This window comes from Ranitomeya variabilis, chromosome 1 (assembly GCF_051348905.1).
Source record: "Ranitomeya variabilis isolate aRanVar5 chromosome 1, aRanVar5.hap1, whole genome shotgun sequence".
In the NCBI taxonomy this organism is placed as follows: Eukaryota; Metazoa; Chordata; class Amphibia; order Anura; family Dendrobatidae; genus Ranitomeya; species Ranitomeya variabilis.
The window spans coordinates 10,180,007-10,188,753 of NC_135232.1; the positions used below are offsets into that span (position 1 = coordinate 10,180,007).

The 8,747-nt window shown below is 42.5% G+C and overlaps 1 protein-coding gene across 1 annotated transcript in view; it reads left to right on the plus strand.

The window, feature by feature from the left end:
- LOC143793543 (uncharacterized) overlaps positions 1-8,747 on the plus strand; it is a 122,835-nt gene that overhangs the window by 38,797 nt on the left and 75,291 nt on the right. The window lies entirely within an intron of this gene.

Consider the following 8,747-nt stretch of genomic DNA (forward strand, 5'->3'; position numbering starts at 1 on the left):
GGCTCTGCAAACACAACATGACGCCCGCAGACCATTCCATCAAAGTCTGCAATCCAAAACGTCACTTATTCCATTCCGAGCCCCGATGTGTGCCCAAACAGTGGTTTTTCCCCACATATGGGGTATCGGCGTACTCATGAAAAATTGCACAACATCTTTTTTTGTCTATTTTGTCCTATAACCTTTGGGAAAATAAAAAAATCGTAGCTAAAAGATCATTTTTGTGGAAAAATTGTGTTTTGTTTTTTTTTCACGACTCATTGTTATAATTTTTGGTGAGGCACTTGGAGGTTTACGGTGCTCACCACATAGCTAAATAAATTCCTTGGGAGGTCCAGTTTCCAAAATGGGGTCACTTGTGGGAGATTTCCACTGTTGAGGCACATTAGGGGCTCTGCAAGCACAACATGACGCCCGCAGACCATTCCATCAAAGTCTGCAATCCAAAACGTCACTTATTCCATTCCGAGCCCCGACGTGTGCCCAAACAGTGGTTTTTCCCCACATATGGGGTATCGGCGTACTCATGAAAAATTGCACAACATCTTTTTCTGTCTATTTTGTCCTATAACCTTTGGGAAAATAAACATCGTAGCTAAAAGATCATTTTTGTGGAAAAAATGTGCTTAATTTTTTTTTAAGACTCATCGTTATAATTTTTGGTGAGGCACTTGGAGGTTCACGGTGCTCATCGCATAGCTAGATAAGTTCCTTGAAGAGTCTAGTTTCCAAAATGGGGTCACATGTGGCGGTTTTCCACTGTTTAGGTACATCAGGGGCTCTCCAAACGCGACATGGTGTCCGATCTCAATTCCAGCCAATTTTGGTTTGAAAAAGTCAAATGGCGCTCCTTCCCTTCCGAGCCCTGCCGTGTGCCCAAACAGTGGTTTTCCCCCACATATAAGGTATCATTGTATTCAGGATAAATTGCACAACAACTTTAGTGGTCCACTTTCTCCTTTTACACTTGTGAAGAGAAAAAAATTGTTGCTAAAAGATCATTTTTGGGGAAAAAATTTTATTTTTTATTTTCACGCCTCTATGTTCGAAACTTCTGTGAAGCACCTGGGGGTTCAAAGTGCTCACAACATAGCTAGATAAGTTCCTTGAAGGGTCTAGTTTCCAAAATGGGGTCACTTGTGGTGGTTTTCCACTGTTTAGGTACATCAGGGGCTCTCCAAACACAACATGGTGTCCGATCTCAATTTCAGCCAATTTTGGTTTCAAAAAGTCAAATGGCGCTCCTTTCCTTCCGAGCCCTGCCATGCGCCCAAACAGTGGTTTTCCCCCACATATGGGGTATCAGTGTATTCAGGATAAATTGCACAACAACTTTAGTGGTCCATTTTCTCCTTTTACACTTGTGAAGATAAAAAAATTGTTGCTAAAAGATCATTTTTGGGGAAAAAATTTGATTTTTTATTTTCACGCCTCTATGTTCGAAACTTCTGTGAAGCACCTGGGGGTTCAAAGTGCTCACAACATAGCTAGATAAGTTCCTTGAAGGGTCTAGTTTCCAAAATGGGGTCACTTGTGGCGATTTTCCACTGTTTAGGTACATCAGGGGCTCTCCAAACGCAACATGGTGTCCAATCTCAATTTCAGCCAATTTTGGTTTCAAAAAGTCAAATGGCGCTCCTTTCCTTCCGAGCCCTGCCATGCGCCCAAACAGTGGTGTTCCCCCACATATGGGGTATCGGTGTATTCAGGAGAAATTGCACAACAACTTTAGTGGTCCATTTTCTCCTTTTATACTTGTGAAGATGAAAAAATTGTTGGTAAAAGATCATTATGTGGAAAAAAAAGTTAACTGTTAATTTTTTCCTTCCACATTCCGTTAATTCCTGTGAAGCACCTGAAGGGTTAATAAACTTCTTGAATGTGGTTTTGAGTACCTCGAGGGGTGTAGTTTTTAGAATGGTGTCACTTTTGGGTATTTTAAATCTTATAAGCCCCTCAAAGTGACTTCAAATGTGATGTGCTCCCTAAAAAAAATGGTTTTGTAAAGGTTGTTGAAAAAATGAGAAATCGCTGTTTAACTTTTAACCCTTATAACTCCCTAACAAAAAAAAATTTGGTTCCAAAATTTTGCTGATGTAAAGTAGACATGTGGGAAATGTTATTTATTACCTAATTTGTGCGATATGAGTGTCTAATGCAAGGGTATAAAAATTCAAAGTTTGAAAATTGCTAAATTTTCAAAATTTTCACCAAATTTCTGTTTTTTTCACAAATAAACGCAAGTAATATCAAAGAAATTTTGCCACTATCATGAAGTACAATATGTCACGAGAAAACAATGTCAGAATCACCAGGATCCGTTGAAGCGTTTCAGAGTTATTACCTCATAAAGTGACAGTGGTCAGAATTGTAAAAATTGGCCCTGTCACTTAGGTGAAAACAGGCTTCGGGGTGAAGGGGTTAAGGGGAATGTAGTTAAAGTCTATTGTTCGTGATGATCCCAGGTGAGGTCCTTAAGCCTTTCCTACTTGTTCTACCTTAGCTGGTGGAGTCCCTGCTGCTTAAAGCTTTGTTGCAAAGTCCCCTCCTGACCTAAGACAGATGTCTGTACGATAGGCAGTTCGAGCCTGTCTATAGGATCTCTTAGATGACCCGGCTCTTTGGGTTACTGCTTCACCTCAGACTTGATGCGGGCAATTGACATAGAGTCCTATGCCCTCTGGTTCTGTCTCGCATCTTGGAGAACAACACATGTAGAAAAGCCGCGGAGACACCATCAAGTGTTTCTCAACGCAAGCAATGAATAGCCAGGTCTTTCACCGGGAAGGACCAACCACAGAAGGGGCAGCATCCAATAAAGGAAAACCACCTATGCCAAAACATAGTATCCATCCACAGACAGCTGTTTCGGGGTATTTGCACCTCATCAGTGTGGAGTAGGAAACTGGCTATTAGGAGCAGTGCCTAGTGAAAAGGCTATGAACATAAGGATGAATGACCTCGGGGAGATCAAAACATCCAACACCTCGGAGACACCATCATTTGTTTCTCAACGCAGTGATCCAGAACACTGCCCCCATCCCTTATGGGAAATATGCAAATGCATGTAGAAAAGCCGCGGAGACACCATCACGTGTTTCTCAACGCAAGCAATGAATAGCCAGGTCTTTCACCGGGAAGGAACAACCACGGGAAGGGCAGCATCCAATAAAGGAAAACCACCTATGCCAAAACATGGTATCCATCCACAGACTGCTGGTTTTCCTTTATTGGATGCTGCCCTTCCCGTGGTTGTTCCTTCCCGGTGAAAGACCTGGCTATTCATTGCTTGCGTTGAGAAACACGTGATGGTGTCTCCGCGGCTTTTCTACATGTATTTGCATATTTCCCATAAGGGATGGGGGCAGTGTTCTGGATCACTGCGTTGAGAAACACGTGATGGTGTCTCCGCGGTGTTGGATGTTTTGATCTCCCCGAGGTCATTCATCCTTATGTTCATTGGAGAACAACATGACCTCAGGCTCCCGGTACCCGGCTTCTGCGCTCTGGCTCCGAGGGTGTCCTTCCGCTGTTCCCCTCCTGAGCCCTTTCCTCCACTGTGCTTCTTCCCTCTAAGCTCTCCACTATTCAACTCCTTCAGGTTCTTACTCTTTCCCTCGTGGCTGCTCAGCCTCTGCTCTCTGCTCTACGTCTCTCTTAGACCTCTGCTCTCCTTCAGTGTCTCTGGAAAGCTGCCTTGCTTGGTCTCCCTGGACCAACTGCCTAGCTCCTCCCATAGACTAGGATGCTTATAGCTAATGGAAGCTCCCCTGAATCGGTCCTGAGCTCCCCCTCCTGGCCTAGATTCAGATGTGTTGAATGCGAGTGCCTTACCTGATAGAAAGAATCTCCCTTGCCTCCAAGCGAGACATCACCCTCCCCGAAGGGAAGGTAACATCACTGCAGCAACCGGTTACCCGGGGTCCTGAAGATTAAAGATCAGTATGAAGATTGATCTTGTGCAAGCCTAGATGGGTCCATCAGGGTCTTCTCCATCTTTATTTTGACTGTATCAATTCATCAGGTTGCTGGTCTTCCTCTTAGCCTTGTTCCTTTCATTCTTCTGACCACACCTAATATTTATAATAAAAAATATGTATTAGACAAAATTTCAGAAGACGGTACTAATTTAACCCCTTTATGACCTTAGACGTATACATATATCCAGGTGGCTGAGTACTTGAACCATTCAGTGAACACAAAAAAATTGAGGCAAAGAATGATGCTTTATCATCATACTGCCAAACATAATGTGGAATAAAACACAATCGAAAGGACAAAAGTAAATTAATATGGCATCTCGGAAAATGCTATCTTGTCCTGCCAAAATCGAGCCACCACACAGCTCAATCAGCTAAACAATAAAAAAAGTTATAGAACTGAGAATAAAGTGATGCAAAAACAATTCTCTTTTCTATAAAATTGTTTTTATTGTGTAAAAGCACCAAACATAAAAAACTATATAAACGTGATCTTTCTGTAATCATACTGACCCGAAGAATGTTGTTGTTTTTTGTTTATTCTGCCTTCCAAAAATCAGAATAGAAAGCAATCAAAAATAAATGTGCCTGAATATGGTACCAATAAAAGCCTCAACCCGTTCCACAAAAAATAAGCTGTTACATGACTGTCAGCAGAAATATGGACAAATTATAGCTCTCAAAATATGGGGATTAAAAAAATAGTTTTTGTATAATAAAAGCGACTTTTAGTGTGTGACAGCAGACAAACATAAAAACCTGATATAAACCTGGTGGTTTTCTTCCACATTCTAAAAATTCCTGTGAAGCACCTGAAGGGTTAATTAAATTCTTGAATGTGGTTTTGAGCACCTTGAGAGGTGCAGTTTTTAGAATGGTGTCACTTATTGGTATTTTCTGTCACATAGAAATACAAATGTTTCAACAATTGTGCTGATGTAAAGTAGACATGTGGGAAATGTTATTTTATGTGACATTACTCTCTGATTTGAACTTTTATGTTTGTTTGATTTTTCTAAAACTTTTGTTTTTTTTGCGAACTTCAATAGCACCTTAGGAGTCTTGAAGCTGTGATCACTCGATAGCCTGTGCTATGCATAGCAGTGCTCCAGTACTGCTATGTGTAGCAGAAATCACGGTCTACTATGAACAATGGCCATTGACAATCCCAAAAAAACCTCCCCCAGATAACTCCACCATCCCCCCTTCCTCCTGGTCCTTGAAAAAATGGCAGACGCATGCTCCCGCCGAAATGAAGCAAATTTCACCTACAGACACCCAGGCTGTAGCTAAAGAGTTAGCAGTAAAGGAGCGAGGAGGCATATAGGGACCAGGGGCAAGGCCCCACGCGTATCGTCATGTCAAGCACGGCTTCGTATGTATAATGGTGACATGGTCTCCCGATACTTACCTACACGCAACCTCCGATCCTCTCAAGATCTCCTTCTCATCTCTTCTTCCCACAACCGCATACAAGACTTCTCCCGTGCTTCCCCCATACTCTGGAACTCTCTACCACAACACATCAGACTCTCGCCTACCATGGAAACCTTCAAAAAGAACCTGAAGACTCACCTCTTCTGACAAGCCTACAACCTGCAGTGATCCTCAACCTACTGAACTGCCGCACAACCAGCTCTACCCTCTCCTCGTGTATCCTCACCCATCCCCTGTAGACTGTGAGCCCTCGCGGGCAGGGTCCTCCCTCCTTATGTACCTGTATGCCTTGTTTTTTGCTCATGTTTGATGTATTTGTCTATATTTGCCCCCTTTTTCACATGTAAAGCGCCATGGAATAAATGGCTCTAAAAATGTATAGTAATAATAATAAAAAATAAAATAATTTCCTTCATGCCTAGTCTACACTTTACCTTGGCTATCACCCTAGGACTTAGGCTATGTTGTTCTCTTATCTGTCCTAGCAACTTTGCCCCAGTGCTGCTTGCATCTACCTTCTCTCCACATGCTTTGCTTGGGACACATACCATTTTCCCTGTGTGAGTTTTGATACATCATTTCCAGGTGTGGACTTGGATTTATATTTGGCTTTTCATTGGTATGACACATTATCATTTTGTGCTAGATCTATCTCCCATGATTTAGTGCATGATTATAACTTATGTATTGTTATATCCTCTTTTATACATTGTATAGGTTGCTTTGGAATGCCTACTATACTATTGCAATATATTATTATTTATGTGGCTACAGGGTTCATGTTTTTGTACAGGCTTTACTTGATTTTTTATGCATGTCTACCCCCTTCCCTTTTTCTCGTAGTATCATTATATATTTATGTGTCCATCACTTTGTAGTTCTTTTTCTCCTTTTACCCCATTGCATTTGTTAACCACTAGATGCGGCACCTTGATGTGTTATCTGTGCTTAGCTGGCTAGTGCGCCCTGTTCATATACATCTCACTATGGTGTGACTTGTGTTCAATATTAAATGGATTGTTTCTTGTGCTGAAAAGGTTAACGACCCATTAAAAACATGCAGCTCCATTTCAGCTGCTTCTCATCTGGTCATTATCTCTTCCTAAACTAGTCACAGCATCTTGTCCCTACCGGTAAAAGATTTTGTCTTCATGTGCTGTGTGCTAAAGCTAAGTGTTTGGAGTAGAGTTGTTGTAGAAGTGTTGTGTGGTTTGCTGTACTATGCGTGTTTATATCCTGTTCCCATTTAGTTTATTCCTCCCTGTCCCTATCCTCCTCCATATTGTTAGTTACTGCTTTTGTATGACACAGGTTTTCTGTTATCCCTGTTTTGTCTATGTCTTGTTTACATTACTTTTCTGTCCTATGCCTCATGGAATGGTGGAAGGGACAGGATTTAATAGGAACATAGTATCACGTACTTGCTTCTCAGCACATGACTTGGGCTTGCGCCTGCAAGGGTTTATCTATCTCCTCTCTCAGTCCAGCATTCAACCTCTGTTCAATGCTGTAATGGGAGCATAAATCACACACCGACCCAGGCCACACACCCGCTTATACACGCTGCCACCATTCACCAAACACACGGGCGATGAGACCCGGAAATATTGCTACTACTGTCTGCCAATCATAAGGCTCACACACTTTAGGCTATGGATTCTTTAGAACTTGCAAGGTTCAACTTATTAAAGTTTTATGCTTTAATAAATAAGGTACAGTGCTTACAGTAAGAAAAAGGTATAAAAATATGGTAATAAGAACTGACATACAATATGCAAACATTATAAAAATAAATGGGAGAAAACTTACAGAAATATCTAACTTTGTAGTCTGCTTTCTGCTCCTTGAGGGTGGGGGACGAATATGGACTGGAACACATCAGCTTTGCTGCCCCTCAATCTGTAAACCACGCTTCTATGTGTACAGGCCTAATTTATAGAATAACCCTGGAAGTCAAATTTCTAGACCAGCCTCTCAGGTTGATATTATAATTGCTTGTTTTTCACTGGACCATGGCCACTCCACCAATGAATGGATTATTTTCTCTGAAATTCTTGTGTATGTTCTCACAAATTGATAGTAAATACAAATTGTCAGGCTGTACTAGGTCCCATTTGGCATCTGCCTTTGAGGCATCAGAGGTGTTAAATGTTTCCAATTCTGTCTTTCCAGGAAGGCCCCCTGTGGTCTGAGAACAGGAAAACTGCCTTTTCTCAGGATAACATATCACTTTGGTGAGACCTGCAGCCTTCAGGACAGATGTTAAATTCCTGCTACACATAGTAAGGTCAGAGACTCGGGCCGCTCTACCTTCAAGAGTACTCCATATTTGTGATTTGCGTCCCGGCAAGAAAGTCTGACCAGTTTATATAGGAAGAGGTAATGACCAGATCAGAAGCAGCTGAAATAGAGCTGCAATATCATACCACAGCTTGTTAACATCTTCAGCACCAGAAGAAACTAAATCCATTTAGTATGGGACAAATCACACCATCTCTAAAGAAGACCTGCAATTCATTACCCGACGTGACTATCTAACTCCAGGTCTTCTAGGGGAATGTGACACCCTCGTGACATCACACCAGGTGACCCTGGTATGTCTTGTCAAATCCAGCCCCAACTCACGATCACGGAAGTGGAAGGCCACGATTACACACGCATGTGCTGGAGCATCATATCCGGCCCCAACCTCTGACCAAGAAGTGAACAACCTCAATTACATTTTCCTTTTTAGCGTCAATGGACCAAGGATTCCGAGCCAGTCTCCCATGCTTGTATTTGTCAAGCCTCAAGCTATCCACCACCTGCAATCTGATGAGGACAAGTACATTCAGCTTAGAATGGCCATTGACAGCACATGCTGCATCTCATCCGGTCCTAACTTAAGAACATGGGTGCAGTCAGCCGGAAACAGAGCGGCACCCCTCTATTCCATGCAGTTGCATAAAAAACAGTGTTAGGCCAGGGTCACACTTGCGAGTACAATATGAGAAACTCGCACGAGTCTCTCGCATCAATACCCAGCACAGCCGCTGGCTCTCAGGAGCTGAATAGAAATATATGCAGCCGCACACTCCCGTCCCGGGTGCCGGCGGCAGTGCTGGGTATTGATGCGAGAGACTCGTGTGAGCTTCTCGCATTGCACTCACAAGTGTGACCCCGGCCTTAGAATGAAGATGCACTAGAAGAGCCGGTTTCTTCACTATGATACTCCTGGCCTGCCTGCTGCATTCCCCAGCGATGCCTCTTGCCAAACCCCTAGAGAAACTTCCCCAGGTAAGAAAACATGTATAAATGAGGTAGGTCTCTCTTATGAAGAGATAACAACAC